General features: G+C 42.6%; 1 protein-coding gene across 4 annotated transcripts in view; it reads left to right on the top strand.

The window, feature by feature from the left end:
• Nucleotides 1-24,723, top strand: part of Esrrg (estrogen related receptor gamma) — a 635,772-nt gene that overhangs the window by 23,390 nt on the left and 587,659 nt on the right. Inside the window, exon 1 of one of the 4 annotated variants that reach the window (XM_008834812.2) lies at nucleotides 21,756-21,788. The exons of the other annotated variants lie outside the window; for them this stretch is intronic. The gene's annotated coding sequence lies outside the window, so the exon portion shown is untranslated. Of the gene's footprint in view, nucleotides 1-21,755; nucleotides 21,789-24,723 lie in introns of those variants that run through there. 4 annotated transcript variants of the gene reach the window in all.

Here is a 24,723-nt window from a genome sequence, read left to right as displayed (position 1 = left end):
GCTTTCTTATGCAACACAGGACCACCTGCCCAGGGGTGGCACCGCCCACAGTGGGCTGGGCCTTCCCACATCACTCAACAATCAAGAAAATGCCCCATAACCAAGACCACAGGCCAGTCCAATGGAGGAAATTCCTCAGTTGAGGCTTCCTTTACCCAGGTGTGTCACGTTGACAACTGAAGCATCCAGCACACCGAATTATGTGGCTTTCCTAAATTGTTTTCCTAAGATCGTGGAGAGATGTAACAGATAAGAAAAGTGTTCTCTGGGTTCTGACACCCCCAGAGAAAGCGCATTCTTTTTTAAAATGGTGTGATTGTGACATCTGTGATTTGTAAGAGCCACAAAACACATGGGTGGAGGAGACTCATATTCAGGTATATAGTGAGGGTCCTGTTGGGAGACAGGAGCCTGCAGGTGGACAAGGCCGTCATCAGTTCTTATGGAAGGATGGAGAGCTATGGTTCCTATTTTTTCTAGAACCCAGGCTGGGTGACAGAATCCCATGCCATCTTGTGCTTTCGCCTCCCGGGGCCCACCAGGTGCTATGGCATCCTCCCCAGACGGCCACCTGCAGTTCATGGTGTGGGACTGGCTCTCTGTCTGTGGAGCAGATGGGGCTCCCTTGTGAGAGGTACTTCCTGCTTTGCATGCTTGCTTTGAAGATGTAAGTTTTAGTAAGCACAGGGGATAACATGCCAAACTTTTGTCTCAGAAATGAGGAACAGTACAAGATAGACTGGAAAGAAGGGGAGGGGAAACCTTCATAATTTCCAAGGTTAATGTCAAAGTCAGACTACCTTCTTAGGCTAGTTTAAATGTTACTGTAGAATGTAGGCCTTTGGTCAAAGGTTCTCAGCCCCTCTTGGGAAAAACTAGTCCCAATTTTCAGTGTTTTTCAGTGCTGGAGAAGGAGAGAAAGGATTGAATCAGGTACAAAGAGATGACTGTTCCTCTTTCCTTTACAATGTCACAGAACCATCTGATCAGGGTTAAGTAAAGAGATCTGAACATAACTATGCTTGTTGTTCAATAACTGATTTCTTATTGCTTCCAGAAAATTAATATGCAAAGTGACCCCCTGCCATTACTCTAAGTAGAAATATTTCTTCTAGTAATACATGGTATTTGTGCTGTGAAAGTCTATGAAGTCACAAATGATCATTTCTCTTTTACAACTGAGTTAACTTTACAAGATAAAGTGATTTGTTCAGAACAAGTTTGTTTAAGAAAATAACAATACTAGAAATAGACTCTTCCAGGATTTAGATCCAGTTTGATCCTACTTTGTAGAAATTTTTGCCTTGGAAAGGCTGAAAAAGGTGGGCTGGTAGGTAGGTATAATGAAGGCTGGGAAGGGCGGCAAGCCCCTGGGGAATGTGAGGAGAGGAGATTTCCCAGGCTCATTTTATTGACTATGGTGCACAAGGCTGCAAGATGGCACAGAGATTTGGTATCATCCTCCGTGGAAAAACAAATTCAGGGTCGTCGAGGTGGGAAGGAGGGGGCAGGAGCGGGGGCCAGGGAAGGGGCAGTGCCTTGTGAAGGTGTCCACAGACGCAGATCTCCTCTCCTACCAGGGCTTATGTGTCCTTCTGTTTCTGAGGTCACATAACAGAGCAGGAACATAGTCTGTGCTTTCTGGTGGAATCAAGTCTCTCAGAGCAAAAGAGAAATGAATGACCGTGTACTTGTCTGTCTGAACACCTGTCCTTTGGGTCCTGTATTTATCTAGTTCCAGTACCACTACTTCCCAATGTGATACAGTCGTGCTTGTCGGTGATTTAAACTTAGAAAGAGAAGGGCCGGCAAAGTGAGCTGTAGTTTGTGTAGCTGGAGCATCATTTCTTCGTCTAATACCTGTATTTTAAAAGTGCAATAACATGATACTCAGTTAAAATATGGGTGCTATGTGTGCCTGGATAGTATTTGCTTTGCTTTGGAATAAAACTTTATTAGTTATTAGTCATTAGTCATGTGGCTATCTGAAGGTAAACAAGAGTGTATTTTCCTCTCTTATGAGCTTTGTTTTATGAATATCAGGCCAATAACACTGTGATACAGCTGTGTATATGTTAGGATGAATTTCTTGACCTGGCTTAATGCTAAGACTATGACAAAGAAATTCTGTCTTTTGATAATGGCTCTGAAATCTTCAGGTTGATCTAACATACTCAGCATTTGACTATAGATTCCCAGTAGAAAGTCCGCTCCAGCTATCGGAATACTTCAAAAGTACTCTATGTTACTGGCAGATGGCACAAACTGGTGTCAAATGGACGTCAACTCTCTACCTTCAAGCCATCATTAACCAGTGGCAGCTACCAGGAACTATTTCAACATTACCTTTACAAAGTCAAGCTATTACTTGTGACATGCACAGCAGATATATTCAGTTAAAGGATACTTGCTTATTATAAGGAAAGTGGTCTTGGGTCCAAACAGTACTGTTTGTACACTAGAGGTTTGCTGTGTGTTTCCATCAACTAGATTACTTAATAATTTAATTTTAGTAGTTTCACTTTAATACTCCTAGAAATTAGAATAAAATATTGCCTACACTACACCCGTGTGGTGTGTTACACAGACACAGTACACAGCAAAAGTAACAGATAAAAGATCAATTCTTATGGATCTCAGAGTTCCAAGCTTTTAAGGCTGTGTTATAGAAACTTTGTAATTATTGTGGGTAATCTTGCAGAAAATTAAATGTTGAGTTTGCATATATGAGGAAGTTTGGACTGTTTTGCTCACCATAGCTTGTTAGAAACTAAACATCTCATTGATCCTGCTGGACTCTGGATTTCAGTTTACTACTAGTGAAACGTTATTTGTAATATAAGTCAAATCTGTTGTAGGGTGTACCACCTTATGCCCGAGATGTGTTTTAGAGATCTTGCATCTATAGATCTCTTGCTTGTTTTAAAATAAATCTAGATCAGCAGTCCTGGCCTTGAGATAATTTTTCCCTCAAGGAACATTTGATAATATCTGGACACATTTTGGATTGTTGTGATCGGAAAGAAGGTATTGTTGGGATCTAGCAAATGCTCCTACAGGCAGCGCCTCCGAAACACTCATATTAAGGAACTGTCAGTCTTGAAGTATTAAGTGTCAAGACCGGCAAGCCTTGCTGTAGACACACGCAAAATATCTAGGAGAGCAAATGAGTAGCTGAAATACTTTTAGATTTTCTTAAGATGACGAGCTTTATGCTTATGATTCCCCTGGGGACATAGACTTGAAAACTACAAATGAGCCACATGCTTCCTTTGCAAATACTGAAGGCGCAGTGTGTGTCTTGTGGCTGAGTCTCCTGTTACAGCCACCATGCCAGTTTATGACTTCAAATCATAGTGAACTTACTAACTGTATCGGACACTGTTCAAAGTCTTTGTATATGTCCCAATTCATCTAAGCCTCAAAGTGACTTCATCATAGAGGTACAGTGACTGTCTCCTCCAACCCTGGAGCCTGAGGGAATGTAATGAGCTCCTAGTAGGCAGTGTAAGGAACAGAGCAGTGTCAGGGGAGCATCTGGAAATGGGGAAGGTTTTTTTTTTTTTTTTTTTTTTCCCAAATGCCCCGGTTGCCCAGGAACTATCCTATGGCACTATTGCTACAGAAATGCTTCTCTGGGCACCAAGGATGAAGTGGGTTTGTGTTTGCTTCTAGAGAGAGGAGAGAAAAGAAGACTAACCCTGTGTGCCAGTTCTGATGGGGATCCTGTGACTGTGCAGCTTTTCTTCTCCCATGTTCTTTATTGACTGAACTAGTTTTAAGGCTGTAGGTGAATGGCACACAGTAAGTACCCTTTGCAGTCCCAGCCTTGCAAACATGCAGTGTCCCTTCTGTGGCTGTCCCCTTCTAGTTGGAAAGGTCCCCTGAGTCTCATTCTGAGTTTGCAAAGAAGAGGTGGAGGTTGCCCCTTAAACTGTCATCATTAGGTGGGTTCACACCCACCGAAGGTTGAAATCAAAATAAGAAGATAAACTTTTCTCTAAACAGGCCTCATGGGAGATTATTCAAGCACACATTTAACAATGGAATTTCCCTGGAAAGTCTTCGTGGGAAGTCCCAGTGGGGATTTCTGAGGGGAGCAGTGAGCAGTGGCCTCCTCTCCCACCTACTTCAGGGTTAAAGGTGTAGAGAATTAGTTTGTCATAATATTTTACCTTTGCCAAACTGGTCTTTTGTATTAAACTTAAGTTGCCATCAAAACCCGGAAAGGACAACATCACAAATCACTAGGAAATATATCAGCATTGTGACCAGAGGAATTTATGGGGCACTAATGGATATCCTGGGTGATTTATCTTTCTAGGAGCAGTCCGGACACCTCTGCCTTTTTCTTAATGTAAAAGGGACTTCCTGTTGAAGAGCATCAGCGTCCCTGGACACAGTACCTAAGACTGAGGAAGTATTTTAGTCCCTGTTTTCTTGGTCTGAAGTGTGTGGGGTAACTCCTTGCTTTCTGTCCATATTTTCTGGGGGATATCTTTACTTTCCTCATTAAAAACAAGAAAAAGAATGTAGGCTGAGGAGATAGCTCAGTAAAGTCTCACCGTACAAGCACGGTGTGGTGGATACACTTGCTTGTCAACTTGACATACCTGGGAAGAGGGAATCTCAATTGAGGAATTTCCTCAACATCTGTGGGCCATTTCCTTGATTGTTAATTGATGTAGAAGGGATCAACCCAGTGAATGGTGCCATCCCTGGGCAGGTGGGCCTGGCTGTGAGCCTCAAAGCAAGCTAGCATGCAGCGTCCCTCCCTGGTCTCTATTTCGGTTCCTGCCTTTGGGTTCATGCCTTGAGTTTTTGCCTCTCTGGATGATGGACTGTAAGCTGTAAATTAAATAATGCCTTTTCTCCTCTATCTTGCTTTTGACCAGTGTTTTATCACAGCAACAGAAACACCAGAGCACATGAGGACCCAAGTTTGATCTCAAGACCCCACACGAAAAGCTGTGTGTGATGACTTATACTTGTTTGTAATCCCAGCCCTGGGGAGGTGAAGACAGGATGCTCAGCAGCTAGCCAACCTAGCCTATTCAGTGAGCTCCAGGCTACTGAGAAATCGTGTTTCAGAAAATGAGATGGGTGGCTCCTGAGAACAGACACCCAAGGTGGACCTCTGGCTGCCACAAACATGTGCATACACATACGCCCACCTGACCCCCCCCCCCAGGCTTTGGATGGCATCTGTGCTGAGTTTGGCATAGTTGGGGCAGGTCTGAGAGTGAGCCTCTATCCTTTGGTTAAAAACCATCAATTGTTCCAAAAAGAGTTCTCTGTGTCTAAAGGCTGACCCCCGCCCCCATACACAGTGTTTATAGCCTGTCTTGTTTTTCAAGTACACGTTCAGTTAATAAGGCATGCCCATGCTTTGAGGGAGAACTTCTCATATTTTATATCAGCTCAGCTCTTTCTTAATTTATTGGCCTCCTTCTTGGGTCCCGGAAAGGAAAGATCTGGAGTATGGGTAAAGTGTGCCCACACCAGGAGTGTGGCTCTCTGCGATTCTTCCCATGGGTCTGTAGCTCTCTTTGGTGGGAAGGTGTGGGTTCTGTGCTTGGCTGTGCCACCTGTTAGCTTGTGACTGGATGAAGTGACTTGACATTGCTCAGCCTTAAGGTTGTCCATGAGTCAGAGAGTGTCTACAGTGTATATTTTGAAGATTAAATAAGTTAAAATACAGGAAGCACAAAAAAGCATAGTGGTTGTTTGGGGGCTTATATACACACACTACTGGAGTTCCAAGAACCTTGACTTCCCCTCCTACAAAACATCGTCTGTGGACTATAAACCTCTGACTTGTTAAGATGCAGGGGTTGTAGATATGGCTCACTGGCTAAAGTGCTAGTTACACAGGCATAGTGATCAGAGTTTGGCTCCCGAGTACCCACGTAAGAAACAAGGTATGTCAGTGTATATCTCTCACCCCAGTACTGGGGGCATGGAGCACAGACAGGCAGGTCCTAGGGACTTGGTGAGACATTCTATCCAAAATGATAAGCTCTAGTTCAGTGAGAGACCCCCAACTCAAAAGACAACAAGGAAAGAGATAGAGGAAGACACCCAAGGGTCACCTCTGTTCTACAGATAGACACACATCGGTATGCATACACCACACACACACACACACACACACACACACACACACACACACACTGTAGGAAAAGCAAAGACAAAACTCCATGCCTCTACATTCTTGATAAGACTGGAGGGCAGGAGTCAGTCACTTATAGTTTTGGGAGCACCTCCAGTAGTTTGTGCTCTTTCTGTGCTCCAGTGCCTGAGAGTACCCGTTCCCACCCTGGGATGCTCTTCTTCAGCTGTTGAGCTGTGTCTAGAGAATCTGAGCTCCTCTTCTGGAAGGTTCTTCTTACCCCACTGGAGTCTGAGTATGAGCCGATTAGCTTGTTATTCTAGTCCCTAAGCAGTGCCTTTGTGGGGGGCCCCAAGTGGTCAGTAGACTAAATGATGTGATAATGAGGGTGGGCTAAAGGTCACAGGATTGTTGACATGTGTGAGGAGATTGTAGGCTTAGCTTATCAGGTGAAGGAAAGGTTTCTGCACCAACTGTGTAGCCACACTTCAAAGCATGTAGCTGGTTTGCTGCACTAACTTAATAATCTGTGCTATTGATATCTTTGAAGTACATATCTGTCCTCTGGATACGGTTACTTCACAGCAGGAGATACCAGGAGGTGGCGTGTTCCATGTTCAGTTGCCAACTTCCTAAAATGCTTTTTAGAGTCAGCTGGGTTGCTTAGTTTTCTCTCTTGCTCTTGGATTAAATATAAAAATAACCATGTAAAGCGTATCAACCCTCTTTTCTCTGTCTGCTGAAACTGCAATCTCCCATGCTTTTTCTAGAACCCATTAAAGAGGGAAGAGAAGAGGAGGGGTAACAATATCCTCAAACCCCAAGTCCCACATCTGATAGTCTTTCTCCCAGAACTGAGCCTGCAGTTGGATCTCAACTGAGGTAGAAAATAGCTGGTGGCCTTGGTACCTGCCGTCACTCCTTTGTGGTTAAGGGTTGATGAAGTGGCATGAACTTTATCCTCATTTTCATTGTTCTTCCTACTCTCTCTGGCCATGCTAGATTTATTGACATCTCTACCAGAAACCTAGAAGGGAAAGAAATACAGCCCAAACCAGGTGATGTTTTCATTTCTAAGCCATAAAAGTGTTTGATGTTAAGAAACACTTGAAACTGTACACTGAAGGGAGGCATTTGTCTCTACCCAGTTTTTGCTGATCCAAACCAGCCTTGATCCTGTTTGTACTGAACAGCAGTGTGAGTTACAGAAGCTTTTCAGAGAGAGGGGCTTCCGGCTCTGACACTGGCTTGGCCTTCAGCTCCTGAAAACTGACTTTTTTTTCACAACCAAGAGTTGCCTTACCTCATTACCTCTTATAAGGAGTATTTTATGTCTATGTACTTTTGTGATTTGTTATGGGCATGATTTTGGAGCATTAGATTCTGCTGACTTTTTTTTTTTTTCATTTTTTTCCTCTTCAATTTCTGTGTGTGTGTGTGTGTGTGTGTGTGTGTGTGTGTGTGTGTATGTTTACAGACATGATAACTTCAAGTGCTGTTCCTCAGATGCTGTCCACCTTGTGTTTTGAAACAAGGTCTCTGACTGGGCTGGAACTCGGCACATGGGCTAGGCTGGCTGACTGGGCTGGAACTCGGCACACGGGCTAGGCTGGCTGACTGGTGAACCCCTAGGGATCGGCCTGCCTCTGCCTGGGTTCTAGGGGATGGGATGGAGGGCTTCAGACTTGCAAGACAGCCACTTGCTTTGCATGGAGTCATCTCTCCATTCTCAACTTTTCATTAACTGGGATGATCTGAAATGGAATGTAAAGAGGCAGGATTACCCAAGGCCTTCACTGCACTGAAACTGGGTCCAGTGTCCTGTTCATTGACGTCAGAATGTGACTTGCTGGTGAGACACTATGCTGTTTAATAGGCAGAGACTGGGGCTATGGGGGAGGAATTTTCAGCCTTTCATCTTTCTCATTCTTGTAAAGTCTCTCACATAGTATGCTACACCCTTTAAAACACGGTCATTTTCATGATAAAAATGCAGTGGAGAGCTATGCCAGAGTGTCACGCAAAACCAGCTGTGGCATCCTGTGTGACATTCTAAATATGAATACAAATGGAATTAATTCACACGCCAGGGGTGTCTCGGAATCCATTTTAAGTTGGCACTTAACTTTGGTTTGAGATTTCTCCGTGACTGCCCATGTTGAAAAATGTTTGCTAAACAAAGCAGTGCTGGGCCGCCCTCAAACTGTAAATTCCTTCCAACGCATTCGTTAACGAACACTTGGTTTTAAGTGAAAACACACAGGTTACAGGGCAAGTGGCTGCTTTTGTCCTTGACTGGGAGTGAGGTCATCACTGTTGTTTACCTGGCATATCACTGAATCAAACTCATTTGTTTTCTTCTGGGTCATGAGCAAGGGAGGTATACGTTTGTAATTAGTGGATAATTCAATCTCTCATTTCTTAGTTCATTAGAAATTCTAGGTTTTGAAACCTCTCTGATTTGCCGCTGCGACGAGGAGGTTCCCCGGATTCCATTTAGAGTGTGAGGGTGTGTACTCTAGATTCGGCACCTGGTTCTTCTCTGGCCTTGTCTTTTCTATTTCTGCACAGCGAATTTAATAAAGAAACTATCTTGGAGTAATAATTCCTACAAGCTCTGGACATTCCTTTGGGGAAAGAGGACTGACCTTTTCCTGTTTTTAATAAAACCTCTGTGAATTTGGGCTTGCCTTTTCTATAGTCCAGTGCAACTGTCTTTTTAGTCCATATTTAGGGGTGGGGTGAGCCCTTTATTCCTCTGGTTTGTGAGCACAGCTGTCTTGGGAGAGAGAGAGTTCTGTGAGGTTTATATTCTTTATGGCCATTCTTTGAATACTTATTTACATGCATTTAGCTACCTAGGTTTATGTTATCTTCTTCTGCGGGATTAGGTTTGGTTATTTGTGATTTTGGATCCCACTTATTTCTCAAAGAACTGGGAAACAGTGCTTTTATGAATTGGGGCTGAATTATGCCCTGGTGATTGGCAGGCTATTTTATCCTAACTGTGAACTGACAATTTTAAAAGCTTTATTTTTGTCTTTGTCTTGAACAGGAACATTTTACACATTATTAACTCCCCAAAATCCCACTGGATGGATAATTTGGAGTGGGAGAACTTGAGACTTTTATGGGATCGGGGGAGCAAATGCATAGGATTCTTTAAGAGTATTCTTTACGGTCACTAAAAATACTTAGAACGCTGAATGAAAAGGACCATTCAGGAAAGCTTGACATATTTTGAGAGAGAATAATAAGCATAAACTAATCATTTCTGAGGGATTTCTCTACCGCAGTCTTAAGCAGCTGCCTATAAATTTGCTTTGATTGTTCTGACACTAGGCACATACACTCAGAGGCCTTTATTCCGTTGTGTCTCTATGTCTCCCTAGTGTTCAGTGTTGATTTTATTTTATAATTCAAAGTTCACCCTTTTCTTTTGGGTCCTAGCATATTCCCTGAAAACTGGAATTATTTAGATGTCCAAGAAAACAAAATCTCTGGGTACACTTAATTTAGTAAATATGGACCAGCAAGTAGTTGTCCATGAAATCCTAATTGACAAGTTACAGTGACACTAGCCCGTATCTCTTTACCTTCCCGACACAACTGTACCATGACCAGCCTTGACTTCACATCGTCTTTCTCCAGTTTGCCTAGTTTAATTATATAAATGAAAAAGCCAGTGAATTCCAGGGCATCAGCAAGTTCAGAGGAAAAGGGGAAACAATGGATCCATAAAATCCCTTAGTGACTCCACATATTTTCCATGTTAAATGAGCTTTGCAAAGACATTTGCCCCTTCTTCCTCAAACTCCATTTCCCAGCATCTCTTCCACTCTGCCTGGTGCTCTGCTCGGTCCTGTCAGGTGTAGATTGGGTGGCCGGTGAGAAGCCCAGTCTTTAAAAACAGTTGTTTTGAAAATAAACACAAATAGAGTAAATCACACAAATCAAATGCATGGCCTAGTGTGCTATGTGCCTATGTATTATATAAATATTCCACAAATATGTACTTAAATATGAGTGTTACATATGTGTTGTATCCCAGCCAGGATAAGGAATAGAATTTTGGCACCCTAAAGTCTTCATGTGTTTCATCATGTTTTAGCCCTCAAAACTAACCAATATTCTATTTTATGACCATTTCCTTATATTTATATATATACACACACATTCAGATCTTATATGTGTATATAATATACACACTCCTGTACATCTATGTATTATCTGAGATAGATATCTTTTCATTTTTAAGTCATAAAAGTGTTTGATATGTATCTAAAAATGGCTGGCTGGCTGATGGATGGGTGGGTAGATAGAAAGAGAGAGACAGTGTCAGACAGAAAAGGCCTTGCTATATTGCAGACTTTTCCACAATTCCATGTATGTCATTATGATGCATCTGCTGAGGAACCAGGCCATGATGGATACGACTTCCCTGTACCTGAGGGGTATGAACTTCACATTCACAATGATGCTCACAGTGTTCCTCTGTCCCCCTCATTTCCTGAAAATTGTCAATTGGCTCCAGAGACTAGATCACACTTCGGTGTGTTTGACACTTTCACCAAAACTATAGTTGGTCATTGAAAGGCTCCAATCACTAATGAAATTTAAATGGTCCCTCTAGCCAGAGGACTCTGCAAATTGGTTTTTGGGTCCTTTTATCTCCACTTTAAAAATTTTTGATGTTTTTTAATTGTCTGATAATATAAGATATTCCAAGCTTATAGAATTCCTGCCCTAGACCTAGAATAAGTCATTTATCCAAGGGTTTCTTTAAGTAAGAAGTGTTATTTAAAGACCACAGTCTGAGCGATAGGATTGTTCACTGTTTAACTTTGGGTAGATGACAAGATTGAGGATACACAGTCATGCATCTGTATATATTGTCTGTGTACATAAATTTACTTTATACTTTTTTAGTAAAATATTTTACTTATTATTTTTATTTTATGTGGATGAGTGTGTTGCTTGCATGTTTGTAAGTGCACCCATGTCCTGCAATGCCCGAGGAGGTCAGAATAGAGTGTTGGCTTCCCCTGGAACTGGAGTTACAGACAGTTGTTAGCCACCAAATGGGTGTTGGGAACTGAACCTGGGTCTTCTGCAAGAGCAGCCCATGCTCTTAACTGCAGAGTCATCTCTCCAGCTCCCTACTTTATAATTTGTGAACTTATTTATTCATGTCAATAACTCAACTGAAATTTGCAACTACAGTTGTACTTAATTTCTTTTGGATCACATTTATATTTTTTTCCTTGTTCAATAAGCTTGACTATCAAGGAAATAAGAATATCCCAATATCACTCATTTGTTTATAACATATCATACACACAATAGTCTTAGACTGAAAATATTAATGGTAGTCCCAATATGGTTATTGAAAATATTAAAGGTTCTAAAACACTTGCTTCTCCTTCCTTTGCTTAAAAATTGTCAAATTATGTCAACATTATTAGAAGAGACACCCTCCAATGCCTCCCTCTCTACCTCCTAGTCCTGTTTTAGTCTGAAATCTATAGGAAGTGTTATTCAGCTCTTGTCATCATCCCTGTAATTATCTTGATTTTTTAGTGCTATGCTCCTTAGAAAGGACTTTCGTGAAGAGCTAAAGTTCTTCCCTATGTTTATGACTAAACCCTTAGGATTTGTAAGTCAGTTTAGCTGGGTATGAAATCATTTTCTTTGCCGTGGTATACTGAATGGGCTACTCTATCATCTTCTAGGCTGAAGGGTTTACTTTAAAAAAATTTGGTGGTTAGTTTTCCATGTGTTCTAAGCTATGCATTCTTATAGTATAGGAACCTGGGGATTTTACGAGATAATGTGCTATTGGTCTATAATTGCAGGTGTGTGCTGTAAGTTTTCAATATGTCATTTCATGTGTGTGTGTGTGTGAGGACATTAGTTACAAGTGTTCCCTCTCCTCTCTAACTTGTGTTTGACCCCCAGGAGCTCTCTCTATCTAAGCACCCAGCTTTGTCTACCTTCACGATCTGTCTCTCTTTCAACTATTGTCTCTCTTCACTTCTTTATGATCTCTAAACTTTTCTCCCTTTAGAAGGAGAAATCATCTGCTTCAGGTATTTTCTGAATATTGCTTATTCAGAAATTGTCTGTTCCGTTTGTTTCTAGGTTAGTTAGGCGTTTCCGAAACAAACTTTGCTTTTCTGCTTTCTTTCAGAGTCCTGTTACTGTTAGACGCTTTTGAATCTGTTGGTTGTGTCCTTTTATGTTTTTAATGGTTTCTCGGTGTTTTCAAGCTTCTTTTGAAATGTTTGCATCTTTTCTCTGTTTTGTAGGAATGTCTTTTTGTCAAGCCTTTATTGCCTCTAGGGATGCTTTCCTGCTTCTTCCAGTATGTAATTATAATAACTTCATACGGAATTTGACCTTGACCTTGATTACTTTTCCATTGTTCATTTTATGTAAAATTAATTTTCCTGACATTTTGAAATGAAGTGTAGCTTGGAAAAATCTTACTGACTTTATACCCCCCACCCGTGTCCAGGATCCCTTGGGCAGCTCCCTCCCCCACTTGTCCTAGACCTTCCCCTTCAGTTCTGTCATTCCATATGACTCAAGTTTGAGGCCATCTTAGTGATTAAAAAAATTATTTTTATTTTATGTGCATTAGTGTATTGCCTGCATGCATGTAAGTACGCCTGTGTTGTGCAATGCCCACCACCCAGTCCCAGCAGTTTTTTATTTTATTTATTTTTTATTGAGTGTCCCATGACTTTTCCTGAGGAGTCCATCTAGTCATTCCAGATGGAGAGGGCAGTGGGAGACCACAGAAAGGATTCCACTCTAAGCAGCTTGATAAGTCAGTGAGTTTACTGGGGTTTGTTATAGGAACATGGGTGACCATGTTACAAAATGGCGACTGCATCACAGAAATCTCCGTTTCTTGGGAGTTCTTAACTACTTTCACATCTTGGAGAAAGGAAGGGCTTTGTGAGCCTCCTGAGCCCAAACCTCCTTCCAGCAGAGACTGTTTGGAGCGTCTCCTGTGAGCAATCACAGCTGCTTGTGAGCGTCTCCTGAGCGTCTCCTGAGAGCTTGTGAGCGTCTCCTGAGAGCAATCACAGCTGCTCTGGTTTTAAGACAACAGTGATCCTGTCCAGCCTGGAATAGTACATAGCTACTTAACATGGAGGCTTACCCTGGAGGAAACCTGGGTGCCTTGACCACTCATAGGAGATAAAGCTCCTGGACTAAGTCATCCCTATCATTCCTATCCCTGTGTTCTTGTTTTCACACGTTGGGATTAACCTCTCCCTGTTGTACCTTGCTCATTTGACCCCTGAGCTCACCCCATTGCCAGGTGCTTTAGGGTCCTTTGTTCTCATTGTCACAGTTCCTGTTCCTCTTCTTAACTCTTCCCATTCATTTGCCAGTTCCTGGAGGGATTTCCAGTGGTTGATGTTTGCCACATCAAGTTGTACTGGGGGTTAAGAGAATACTGTGTCTCCTAATTTTGTTATTAATGTTGCCCACTGACCTGGGATCTGGTTACATGGTTTCTCCATACAGTAGTGAAAAGAGCAAACCCTATGCTGTCAATTCTGTCAATGTCCTTCCAAAATTCTCAACCAGGGTCTCTTAAGCTGTGTCCTTTAAGATGAGTGGCACACATGTGAGTAACAGCTGCCCAGAAAAGAGGGTGCAGCCTAGGCCTGCAGAAGGCCTTCTTTACCCCTGAAGGTAGCCTCAGTGGCGCCATGTTCTAGACAATTAGTCAAGACAGAAGAGACAAAACATCAGCCATAGTTTGGGCATAAATTTAGCTTCTTGCTTCTAATAAACAGTTTTTATTTATACCCAGGCATCTTCCAAAGGTAGGTATATGGTAGCTTATAAAAGTAATCATAATTAAAAAGACAAAGTGCAATTAACTGTTATCTGGCTGAGTGCATTAGCCATGGTGGACTAAACATTTTGCTGTCCTGGACTGCTTCCCCCTTATGTCAGGGTCTGCTGAGGGTTTACTGAATAGGGTGTTCTGCTCCATGTAGTTATTCAGGGATCCAGGAACACCCCCAAAGGCTTTAGAGTTGAAAGTGCTCATGTGTGCGCTGTCCTGGACTGCTTCCCCCTTATGTCAGGGTCTGCTGAGGGTTTACTGAGTAGGGTGTTCTGCTCCATGTAGTTATTCAGGGATCCAGGACCACCCCCAAAGGCTTTAGAGTTGAAAGTGCTCATGTGTGCATGTGCACGCGCATGCACACACACACGCACATATGCACACAAGGGAGGAGAGAACATGGAACATCTCAGGATGGAATTTTAGTGACCAGTATTGTCATGGTTTATTTTCATCCACACTGTGGTGTGCGTTCAGCTATGCAGACCTCTGTAGCAAACAAGGGAAGCTGGGAAGGGTAGTGCACTTGAGTGCCCAGGGAGAAATGGAAATAGAGTTTGGTGAGCCAAGTGTCTCCTGTGGGCCAGAAATGAATTTGAAAATGGGCCAGAAAAAGAAGAAGAAGGAGGAAAACTTTATTAGGGCAGAAAGGGCATTTCAGCCAGAAATGAATTGTGTAACGACCAGGCCTTTGGGGTTTCCCACAAGATTGAGCAGCACCCCCTTGCTGCCATCAATTGAAAGCTGTCAACACAAAGGGTTGTATAAATTAAATAAATAGAGTCATCTGGGCTGAGGATTCAGGTCAATTGGTAGAGTGCTTTCCCAGCATGCAGGAAGCCCTGGGCTGGGTCCCCAGAGCTGCTATAAACTGGGTTTGGTGACACAAGTTTGTGATCTCAGCACTAAGGGTGAAGAAGCAGGAGGATCAGGAGTTCAAGGTCATCCTTGGCTGCATAGCAAGTTCAAGGCCAGCCGAGGATAGATAAGACGCTGTGTCCAAAACAAAATAAAACAATAATCTGATGCAAATGAAACAAAAGAGGCAAAAGCAAAGACTGTGCTGGAGGCAGGCCTGGATTTGGAAAGGGAAGAAGGTCTGGTTGTGGTTGGAGCGTCACATGTGATTTGAAAAGGAGCTGGAGCTGGTCTCCTGTTGAAGGATCTTGCATTTGGGTAAGGACCTGAACCTTACTCTATGTGAAAATATGGTCGCATGTTGGTGGCCTGTAAACAACGGAGTGCAGTGATCAGACTTTTCTGAAAGATGATCCTGAGCCTGGGTTCTCAGTAGCTTAGCCTTCGCTTTTTATTGACAGCCTGCTGCACAGCTTTCCTGATCACATGCACCTCGTCACCTAAAGCTGGAACAAACTGGTTTCACCTCTGTGGGTGCCCACCTCAATCATGCTTATGAGGGAAGTCTCCCGCTAATGTGCCACAGTCACAGCCAGCGTCCGCGTGAGTTCTATAAATTCAGACTGGAAGTGCAATTTCAGATCTTGCAGGGCTGTGTTGTTTCAGTGATATCTTAATCGATGATTGCAGCTCCCGTTGAAGCTCATAAAGTGACCTCCTTTGACATTGATTTCTCATCTGTTTTTGGTCCTGACCTTTCTTCACCTCCCATGTCTCTTTATTTGCTAAGGCATAGTATTTTATGACCAAGGCCCCTTATAATAACCACAGTAACCATACATTTAGCTTTGTTCAGCTCCTTACTGCCGAAATAGACATTGCTTTGGCAAGAACTAGTTGTAGGAACTGGTATTACAACCCTCTTAGGGCAAGATTGTTTTTCTTCCATTAGAAGATACCTAATCATGCTGTCAGGTGCTTTTTGCTTAGAGTAGCATCTAGGAAGATTTCACATAGATTTTGTCCTTTCTTTTTTGAGTGTGTATGTGGTATACATGTGTGTGCATGCTTGCTCATATGTGTGTGGGCACAGAAGCCAGAAGTCAGCATCAAATGTTTTCCTTGATCACGCTCTGCCTTATTTATCGAGGCAGGGTGTCTCAGTTGAATCTAGAGTTCTCCGATTTGGTTTGGCTAATCTAAATAGCTAACTTACTGCCAGGGAATCCCCATCTCCACCTCCTCAGCAGTACGATTACAAGCATACATGGCCTAGCATTTATGTGGATTTTGGGGATCCCATCTTTGATCCTCAAAGTTGCATGGCAAGCTCTTTAGCCTCTGAGCTGTCTTGTCCTTTCTGTTGAGTAGATGTCCCCCGGTTGACGAAAGCTCAGGAAGTAATTCCATGTTGTCCCAGACTTCACGTGGATGTTTGTTTCTAAGGCATGTCTGCTTCTTAGGAAAAGCCTGTGTGAGGTAAATGGGGAGGTAAATGAAATGTGTATCTTCCTGAGAGAATGTGTGGTTTCTTTGGCATTTGTGTTCCCCCCAATATGACCTTTAGAAGGAAATATGATCGATAGCCTTTTGGATCGTTTCTACTCTGGCTGTCAAGGTCCAGGAGGGAGAAGTTGATTGGTTGTGATAAAAAGAGTCTGAAATGGCTAAGTGCAAACTTAGAAGGAAAAAAAAAAAAATAGCATTGCGCCCCCCGCCCCCCGCCCGCTCTCAGCAGTTTCTAGAAGGTTCTAAGCACCTGATATACAATGATGAGCTTTTTTTCATGTTGGGCATCTGCTCTCTTTGCCTAGCTCACCGTTCCAATGAATGGTTTTATTTTTTTTCTGGAGCTCAAAACCGAACATGTCAGCAGTAAGCAGTCACCCAGCTTTGTAAAGAATGCCACGGCTGACGACTCCACAGCTGCCGAGGACTGGGCTTAGTCCTTCTGGTACAGCAGGCCGTACACAGGGGCCTTTGTGCCATGGGGACCCACCACGGAGCTTCCAAATGCCCTGAGTCCTGGAAAAACAGTGTCAAGCCCTCCCTTCCACATTGCCTTGTCTGGTGATGACAGCCCTGTGGTGGCTCTTGAAGGAGCACAAAGAAGCTCTTCTGTACTGTTTTGTTTTTTACAAAAGCGCCATATTTTAGGAACAAGACTCAACTATTTATTTGTCATGCTATTCAAATGATTTGAAATGAAAGAAATGATTTTGGTAATATCTAAAGATGTGGCATACATATTCTTAAATAATCTCCAGGCATTCTGGGACTAGGAGAACCATATGGTTTTCTAGTGATCTGTGCTTGTTTTTGGAAATTGCATTACGATATTCAATTTTTGAAGTGACCAAGAAGGTAGGAAGAGGAAAGAAAGGGTTTTTGAGTTCACCTTTCCATAGCCCACTAACATAACATCCAGAAGCCCTTTTAGTGCTTAAGAGTTTCTATTTCATGGACTGTGACTGGAAGGCATGGCATTCTTTAGTTAACTACCCTAGATTCCTTATGATAAGCCACATAAGAAAATATTTTTATTTCTAATTTTGTCTATTAATCATGTCTTTTGGTTTTGGTCTTTTTGATACAGGGTTTCTCTGTAACCCCAGCTGACCTAGAACTTGCTATGTAGACCAAGCTGGTCTCTATCTCATAGAGATCTGCCTGTGTCCTCCTCCCAAGTGCAGGGACTAAAGGTGTTGTGTTGCTATGCCCACCCCAATAATCATATTTTAATCCTTCTTTTCCTTTATCCGAGCAAGAGGGTGAAAGCCTTCAGGTTCTAAAAGCTCTTCTTGGCCCTTAGCAAGAAATGTTTAGTGGAGTCAAGGGGAGCTGATGGCTTCTTTGGAGAGCTCTTGAGTTTTTAAGGCATCAGCTACCTGGCTTTGTACATAAGGGTCTCTCATATCATTTTAAAAACATGGGACTAGGGTGAGACCCATGAACCCACTAATGTGAACGAAATATGTTGTTTCTATTGACATTGTAACAAAGATTTCAGACGAATTTTCACATGGAGAATTCTTTGACATTGCTGAGCTCTGCGACTGCACCAACACCTGCTTCAGGTGTGCCTTTGGATATGTGGAGATCACTTTATGAACAAAATCTTAAAAATTATCCCTGTGAAGGTTTTCTGATTAAGACTAGTCACCTCTAAGTGGCAAAAAGTCTCAAAAATCCACGGTATATTTCACAATTAATCTTCTATACATTCCTTGAAGTATTTCAAATTCAAAGACTTTGCCCATCTTGCTGTTGTTTTCTCAGAACCCCTGTGTGTTTCCTAAGTGGGAAATAGGCTTCTCTTGATGGGTGTTTTAAGGAAAGACTGCTTGGCTGTAAAAATGCATGGTCAAGACCTAAGCCAGGTTTCTTGTCTCTCAGGGTAACTCCTCTTCCACATGGCTCATTTCTTTAAGCAGTGATTGTTTCAGGAGCATGAGTAAAGGATGGTCCATGCCAGTGGGCACTCATTCACTCAGAATCATTGCCCTTTTAATCTGAGGCTTTAACAGATGGAAAATTATTTGGATGTTGCAGTAACAGCAAAAATCATGCTGGCCTGCTCTCAGGTTTAGCCTAGAGAAGCCCAAGAATCCTGTTTCTTATAATTAGAAGGTACGTGTGAATGTGAGCCACAGCAGAGCCAGCCACTGTGAACATGAACACATTTACCCTTTAGAAGTGACAAGTGAAGATTCAGCCCGAGGTTGCCTGGAGCTTTCCCTAGGAAAATACCCAAAGGGAAGCCCTCATAGAGTGAAGCCAAGAATTATCAAATGACCCAGCCTTAACCCCCTTCCTCTACTCGCCACTTGCTCTCTTGTATCAGAACCACCTGAGGAAATGTAGCTGCTGACTTCAGCTTCCTGGCCAGCTCAGAGGTCTTAGATCCTGAATGTGAAATAAGGGGGAAAAATGTCTTTCCCAAAACCTTTCTTCCATGATTTCACTAACCCCTTTGTCAGCTTATAGCCTCATAAGGCACACCTTAAAAATATTTCTCCTTCTTCCTCAACGTCTGTTCTGTTTTGCTGATTTCTTCCCATCCCCAGCTAATTTAAAAGGCCAAAGCAACGTTCTTAGACCAGAGCAGCTATCTCAAGCACGACTATTTTTATCATTTGGGGCCATGGAGGATTCTTCTAGTAGCAAGTGCAAACATTCAAGACTGAAGGACACATATAACTAAGCCCTAACCATCTTCAGACACCCAGATTATTAGTTCAGTAATTCATTTATTTCTGCGGGAGTCTACCCTCTGTGACCACACAGAAAAAGTCAGTGACTCATGCAGCAGAGAGGAGAGATGTGAAAATCGTCTACCTCTTGGTCGGTCTGGGCCACAGTGTCCTGGGCCTCTTCTTCCTCCCCCAAGGATCTTACGCTTCCAACCCTACGGTTCTGAGAGCTCTCTTTGGAAGGTTAGCATTTCCTTGACTGATTCTATTGCTGTCTCTGTGTGGAGCTTCTTTCAAGCAGGAGGAGACTCTTGGCTTCCCTTCCAGTTACCCGCAGGTGAGGGATTATTCCCATGATACCTGCCTGGCTCCTCTGCTGCTCAAACTTGAGTTGTCTCCAAGTGACCTAGGACCTCAGGTGATAAAACTACCTGGACCATGGGGTCTAGCTCATCTACTGCCAAAGAAGTCTGTTTTTCCAGGGAAAGATCGTTCTCATGTGTAACCTAATTTCTGTGGGACTGCATCTTGTTTTAATACTTCAGCAACTTCCTGGGCCAAACAGTCCATTTATTAAGCTGTGTTGCCAGAAGTTTTCTTCTCAAGCCCCTGGCTCGGCTATCTTGGCACATCACTGAGGATGATTCTTGAGGTCCAGGTCAGAGGATCACGTAGGTAAGATTGCCTTCTAATAAGGTTCTTTGGTACCACAGTTATTAAATTCATCTGAATGGAGTTCAAACCCATCCCACTTACTTTGAAGTGTGCTCCGCAAGGACACATCAGTCTTCTGTCTGAAATCATATCACTTCTACCACGGAACAAAGCCCTTTCCATCCAGGCTTCCCTAATGCAAGCAGAGAAAACCAATTTTAACTCTGTTTCTATCACATTTTGGTTCCCTTTCTTCTCCTGTGGCCTTTTCTCTGGCTTCCTGGAAAAGCTCTATAGATTTCTCATGGGTGGCACTGGTGGGTCTCTGTGGACTGGAGGCAACTGGCATGCAGCCAGAGGTGTGGGTGAGGTTTCTTGGTTGTTCAAGGTGTAGGACTTGGGTGGAGAGTGGAGAGCACCTCACATCAAGTTATGGTGAGTGTTCCACACGAGAGGGGAACTGCGTGCTGCACCTCAGGGCTTCTTGGCAGGACTGAGCATGTTACCCATTCTTTCCATTCCTCCTCCACTGAGCCTTGTCACCCCCGAAGAAATGCAACAGTTTCTATCCACCATAGGTTTCTTAGGTAAAGAAACCTATTGTTTTTATTTACTCGTTGGTCTTTGAAGACAGTTTTCTCTGATTCCTGGAAATCACTATTTACCAAAATGTTTCTTCTAGATCCTATGTCTGTGAAGTAGAAAAATTATAGCCCAGTTGCTAAGGGTTGAAGAAACGTTCTGGAAAGGCCTGTGTGCTAAAGGTGTGGTTGGTAGCTGAGGAGCTCTTGGGAGTTAGCAGAATCTTGAGATGCTCATGATAGGAGTAAGTCAGGTCATTGGGGGCCTTTGAAGATCCCATGGAGATCCCAGCTCCTCATCATGGGTTGATTAGCTTGTGTATTTTGGTTTAACAACGAACATATAACACATCAGTTAGGTAAATTTCAGAAACACTTCCTAATCTCTTCTCTTTTCTTGGAGACTTACTTGATTTGAGAATTCCCAAAGTCAGGAAGTTAATCTGTGTGCCCAGGAATTTTCCAGAGGGTAAAAAATCTAGAGCAGGAAAAGATTGCGTAAGGAAGAGATGGTTAAATTCTGACTTAAAGATGAATGATAGTTGGTCTGAGGAAGGAAATTGGGAAGTTGCATTCCGTGTGGAGGGGATTCTAGTTTGAGAAACACTGAGTCCAGTGTCTGGAGAGCAGCACCCTGTGCTGACAAGGAGCTGGGTGCTGAAGGCAGGCTGATTATGAAGGGCATACTGGCCTCATCAAGGATTTTGATCACCAATTAATGGGAAAAGCAAAATCTGGAAAGAGTCACAGCCTGTGTGGTATAAGTTGATATGCATTGTTACAAACCCATCTGCCTACCAACTTAGAAGCACTAGGAAGGGCAGAAGTGTCCTCACACCACACTGAGATGTGAAAGGGGAATGTAAGCACCTCATGCTCCCTGGCTGCTCCCGTGTCATTGTGTAGACGGGAAGCGTGCAATATTCTGTGTTTTGTTTTGTTTTTTTTAATCCCATTGCATTTAGTCTCCTTTCATTTAAAATGACCTGTTTCAGTAATTCTCAGTCTGAGTTATCTATCGTGAGGTGTGCGTACAAGGGGACCTGGAGTGAACCTAGGGGGTGTAGTTTTGTGCTTCTCTGAGTCCTTATTACTGCCCTCTGCTGGAAGGACCGCCTCACTGCAGGCTCTGTCGCTGCTGTCCTGTCTCCTTTTGCTAAAGAACTTTGTAGCTCCTGACCTCAGGCCTGTTCTATTTCAGTTTGGGCAGGGTTTGGCCGCCCTCATTCACACCTGGTTTCTCTCCACAGTGCTGTCTCAGCTCTCTGAAGTATGACCCTGTGTTCCACCTGGAATACCATCCACCCTATAGTTCAGCCAGCACCGTCAGAAGCTGCCTGAGTCCCTCCACAGAGCACACAGGGGCTTTGGGATCCTTCTCGACTACCCCCAAACCAAAGGAGTGACCAGAAAGCTAGCATTAGACTTTATGCTTGCATGTTTTTCCTGCCTTTATTCTGCCGGGCTGCTGCAGGTCAGATTGCAGTGTGCACCGCCCAGGTGGTCCCAGATAGAAGGTAAGAAAAATTCCTCCCAAGCCTGCTTCCTCCAGAGCGGGGTGGGGGGATCTAGATACAGGTGCCATGGTCTGCAGCGCTACCCCTGTCCGTCTTTCTCCCCTCCTCACACTCTATTGGATAGGTCCTTTCTTTAGAAAGGAACATGGCCCATAGTCAAACATTGTAATCTCATATCAAAGCTGATGTTCTGAACTATGGGATTTAAAATTCCTTTTCTCCCCCTGTCCAAAGCTTGGCTTTGAGGTTTCTGTTTGGTTGTGGAGGTCAAAAAAAAATCATCTTTGAGACTCAAAGCTTGATTAAAGCCCATTAAGGCTTATTTTTTTCTTGGTAATTTCTACCACTTCTCCCACTGGAAGAGTAATCCTCACGGGGTTAAAGTGCAGAGATGAATAGATTCAAGGGAAAGTGATTTAATGCATGGGCTTATTACTTCCTAAATATTCGACCTACTGAAATTCAGCATGGTCTGATGAAGGATGGAGCTTGGATTTGGGTGATAACACTGAGGACAGAGAGAAATCAGTGGATTAGAAACATGTAGATGGAAATATAAATAGTATTTGGTGTTTGAATTTGAGATTCCCAGGTTTCTGGTTGGCATGGATGGATGGTGGTGTTATTTATTGAGAATACCAGCAAATGAGTTGATGGGGGGACTAGTCCACTTTGAGGGCATGCTGCTGAATTGGCCATTCCTATGAGCCATCTGAGTGAAGATATCTAGCAATCAGTGAGACATGCAGGTATTTCTATGGAAAATAACATCATAATCATAAGGATCATTGTTGGGTATAAAATCAAAGAATCACTCTGCATATGTTGAATGATAGCTGGATACACCTATGTCCCTCTAGGCACAGGCTGACATTTGAGACTAGATGATAAATGGGACCCATGGACAGACAGTCCCTCTAGCAGGGTGCATCACATGCTTAATTACTCAGCTTCCTCCTAGACTCCTTTGTGCATCCTCCTTTGTATAGATCAGTGTAGTCAAGTTTTACCAACCAGAGATCAGTTTTGTTTTTCTGGTATGTGGATTCTATTACTAGCCTGGCAGTCTTAGGATTTTACTTCACTAACTTTTTTCAGGTTCTTATTGTATTTCTTACCTGTTTGCAAACACATTGGTGATAAGAAGTATAAATAGGAGTTAAACGACTCCAAGATGCCTGGATTTTATATGAAAATCGGTCATGAGGAAGTCATTGAAAAGTGTTAAGAAGTGAACAGCACTCTGGGTGTTCTGCGTTACCATGGCTGTCCTGGTCTCCCGACAGTGGGCTGTTTTGGTCAACTCGATACATATTTTGCATACTTACTGATTTTTTTTTTTAGTAGATACTATGCTGGATGTTACAAGGTTACAATATTAAAAACGTTGTAACCATATCTCCTTTTATGCTGTTTTAGGTTTTCTTTGGAAAAGAATGTACCACATAGGGTCTCAGTAGTCCTGCTGTAATTATTTTTGTTGGAGACATGTCTTAACTCCTGCAGATTGTGGAAAGCCTCAAAGATAACTGTCTTTATCAGGATCAGAAATGCCAAGCAACTTACTTATTCACAGTGTGATTGTGATAGCTAGCACTATTATTTTATATTTCTTTAGATCCCCCACTTAAAAATATACTGTTAAAATTTCATTTTTTCTTTCAAAAAATTAAATTTTTTAAAAATTTTTCTTTGAATTTTCCATACATATACATGATGTATCTTGATCATATCTATCCCCCTCTAAGTCCCTTCAGGATCCCCTCCCCTGCAACAATCCCTAAGAAACAAGCTTAGAACTTTAGTGTAAAAGTTACAGATTTCAAACATTTTTCAAAAGAAACCTCAGCACAGGGTAGTGTACCTCAGAGAGAAGGTGGCAGAGGGGTGTGTTCAGGGTTGGACATTAACATCTCTGACCAGTTGGGTGAAAATTGTTTTGAAGACATGTTACACCCCCTGATCAAATGGAAACAATGACACCTGCCAGTGTATCTAGGAAACACCAGCCAACATGGCCAAGAGCCATATACTCCTTCCCACACAGCCTTGCTGTGAAAACCTTCCACAGCTCAGCCTTGGCAACCTGGGCCACCTCATGCCTCCTTTTGGAGACTGGCTGACTCTCAGATCAGAGAAACCTCGAGGCTGGTATTTTCCTTTGGAAGTTCCTGAGTATAGTTAATGGGTGATTTTTTTCTTTTTAATATTTAACCTAGCAAGCCTCCCTTCTAATGCCTGAGTCAATGTTGTAGATGCTTTCAGTTTAAACATAGGCATCGGGAGGTTTTGTGGAGACGATGCTGTTTTCAAAGTTCCTGTTGATGGCTTGAGTTGGTGGCTTCCTAGGTGTTGAACTTCCTCTGACCTGTTATTGGGATTTTGTTGTTTTATTTTCCAGTCCCACAAGGGTTAATTTTCTTTGCTGCTCTTTAGGGCTTGATGTGAATCCTCCTATATTAATGTGGTTTTTGAAATGAAAAATCTGTACATGCACAAAGAATGCCTTAGGTAGTTTTGCATTGGAAATAAAGCCCTAACAAATGCTCATTTAAAAAAATATATTTCCCCAGATGAGCACATTAAGGGCTATACGCTGCGTTTCTGTGCTCACTTCAATAAACCAGGTGTGCTTCTGGAGATTAGCTATTTTTTATAAAGAATGATTTTGAAATAAATGACAATGGGCTCATTTTTCTTTATGCTGTGGATAACATTAAAGGAAAACGGCTCTGATTAGTTTTAATATCTCACATAGCTAAATGAGTACTTACTGAAAATGTGAGTGTGGCCGGGGGAGCGTTGGAGCACAGAAAGTAGGTATATGTGTACACATGTGCCTGAATAATTTCCTAACATCTTAAGTAATACCTGTCATGGATTTTAATAGCCCAGTGCCCGTGAATTATTCTGGTAGCTGGTCTTTTGTTTTATT

Source organism: Nannospalax galili, unplaced genomic scaffold (assembly GCF_000622305.1).
Source record: "Nannospalax galili isolate Female #2095 unplaced genomic scaffold, S.galili_v1.0 scaffold657, whole genome shotgun sequence".
NCBI classification, from domain to species: domain Eukaryota; kingdom Metazoa; phylum Chordata; class Mammalia; order Rodentia; family Spalacidae; genus Nannospalax; species Nannospalax galili.
This window is presented reverse-complemented; position numbering and strand designations above follow the sequence as displayed.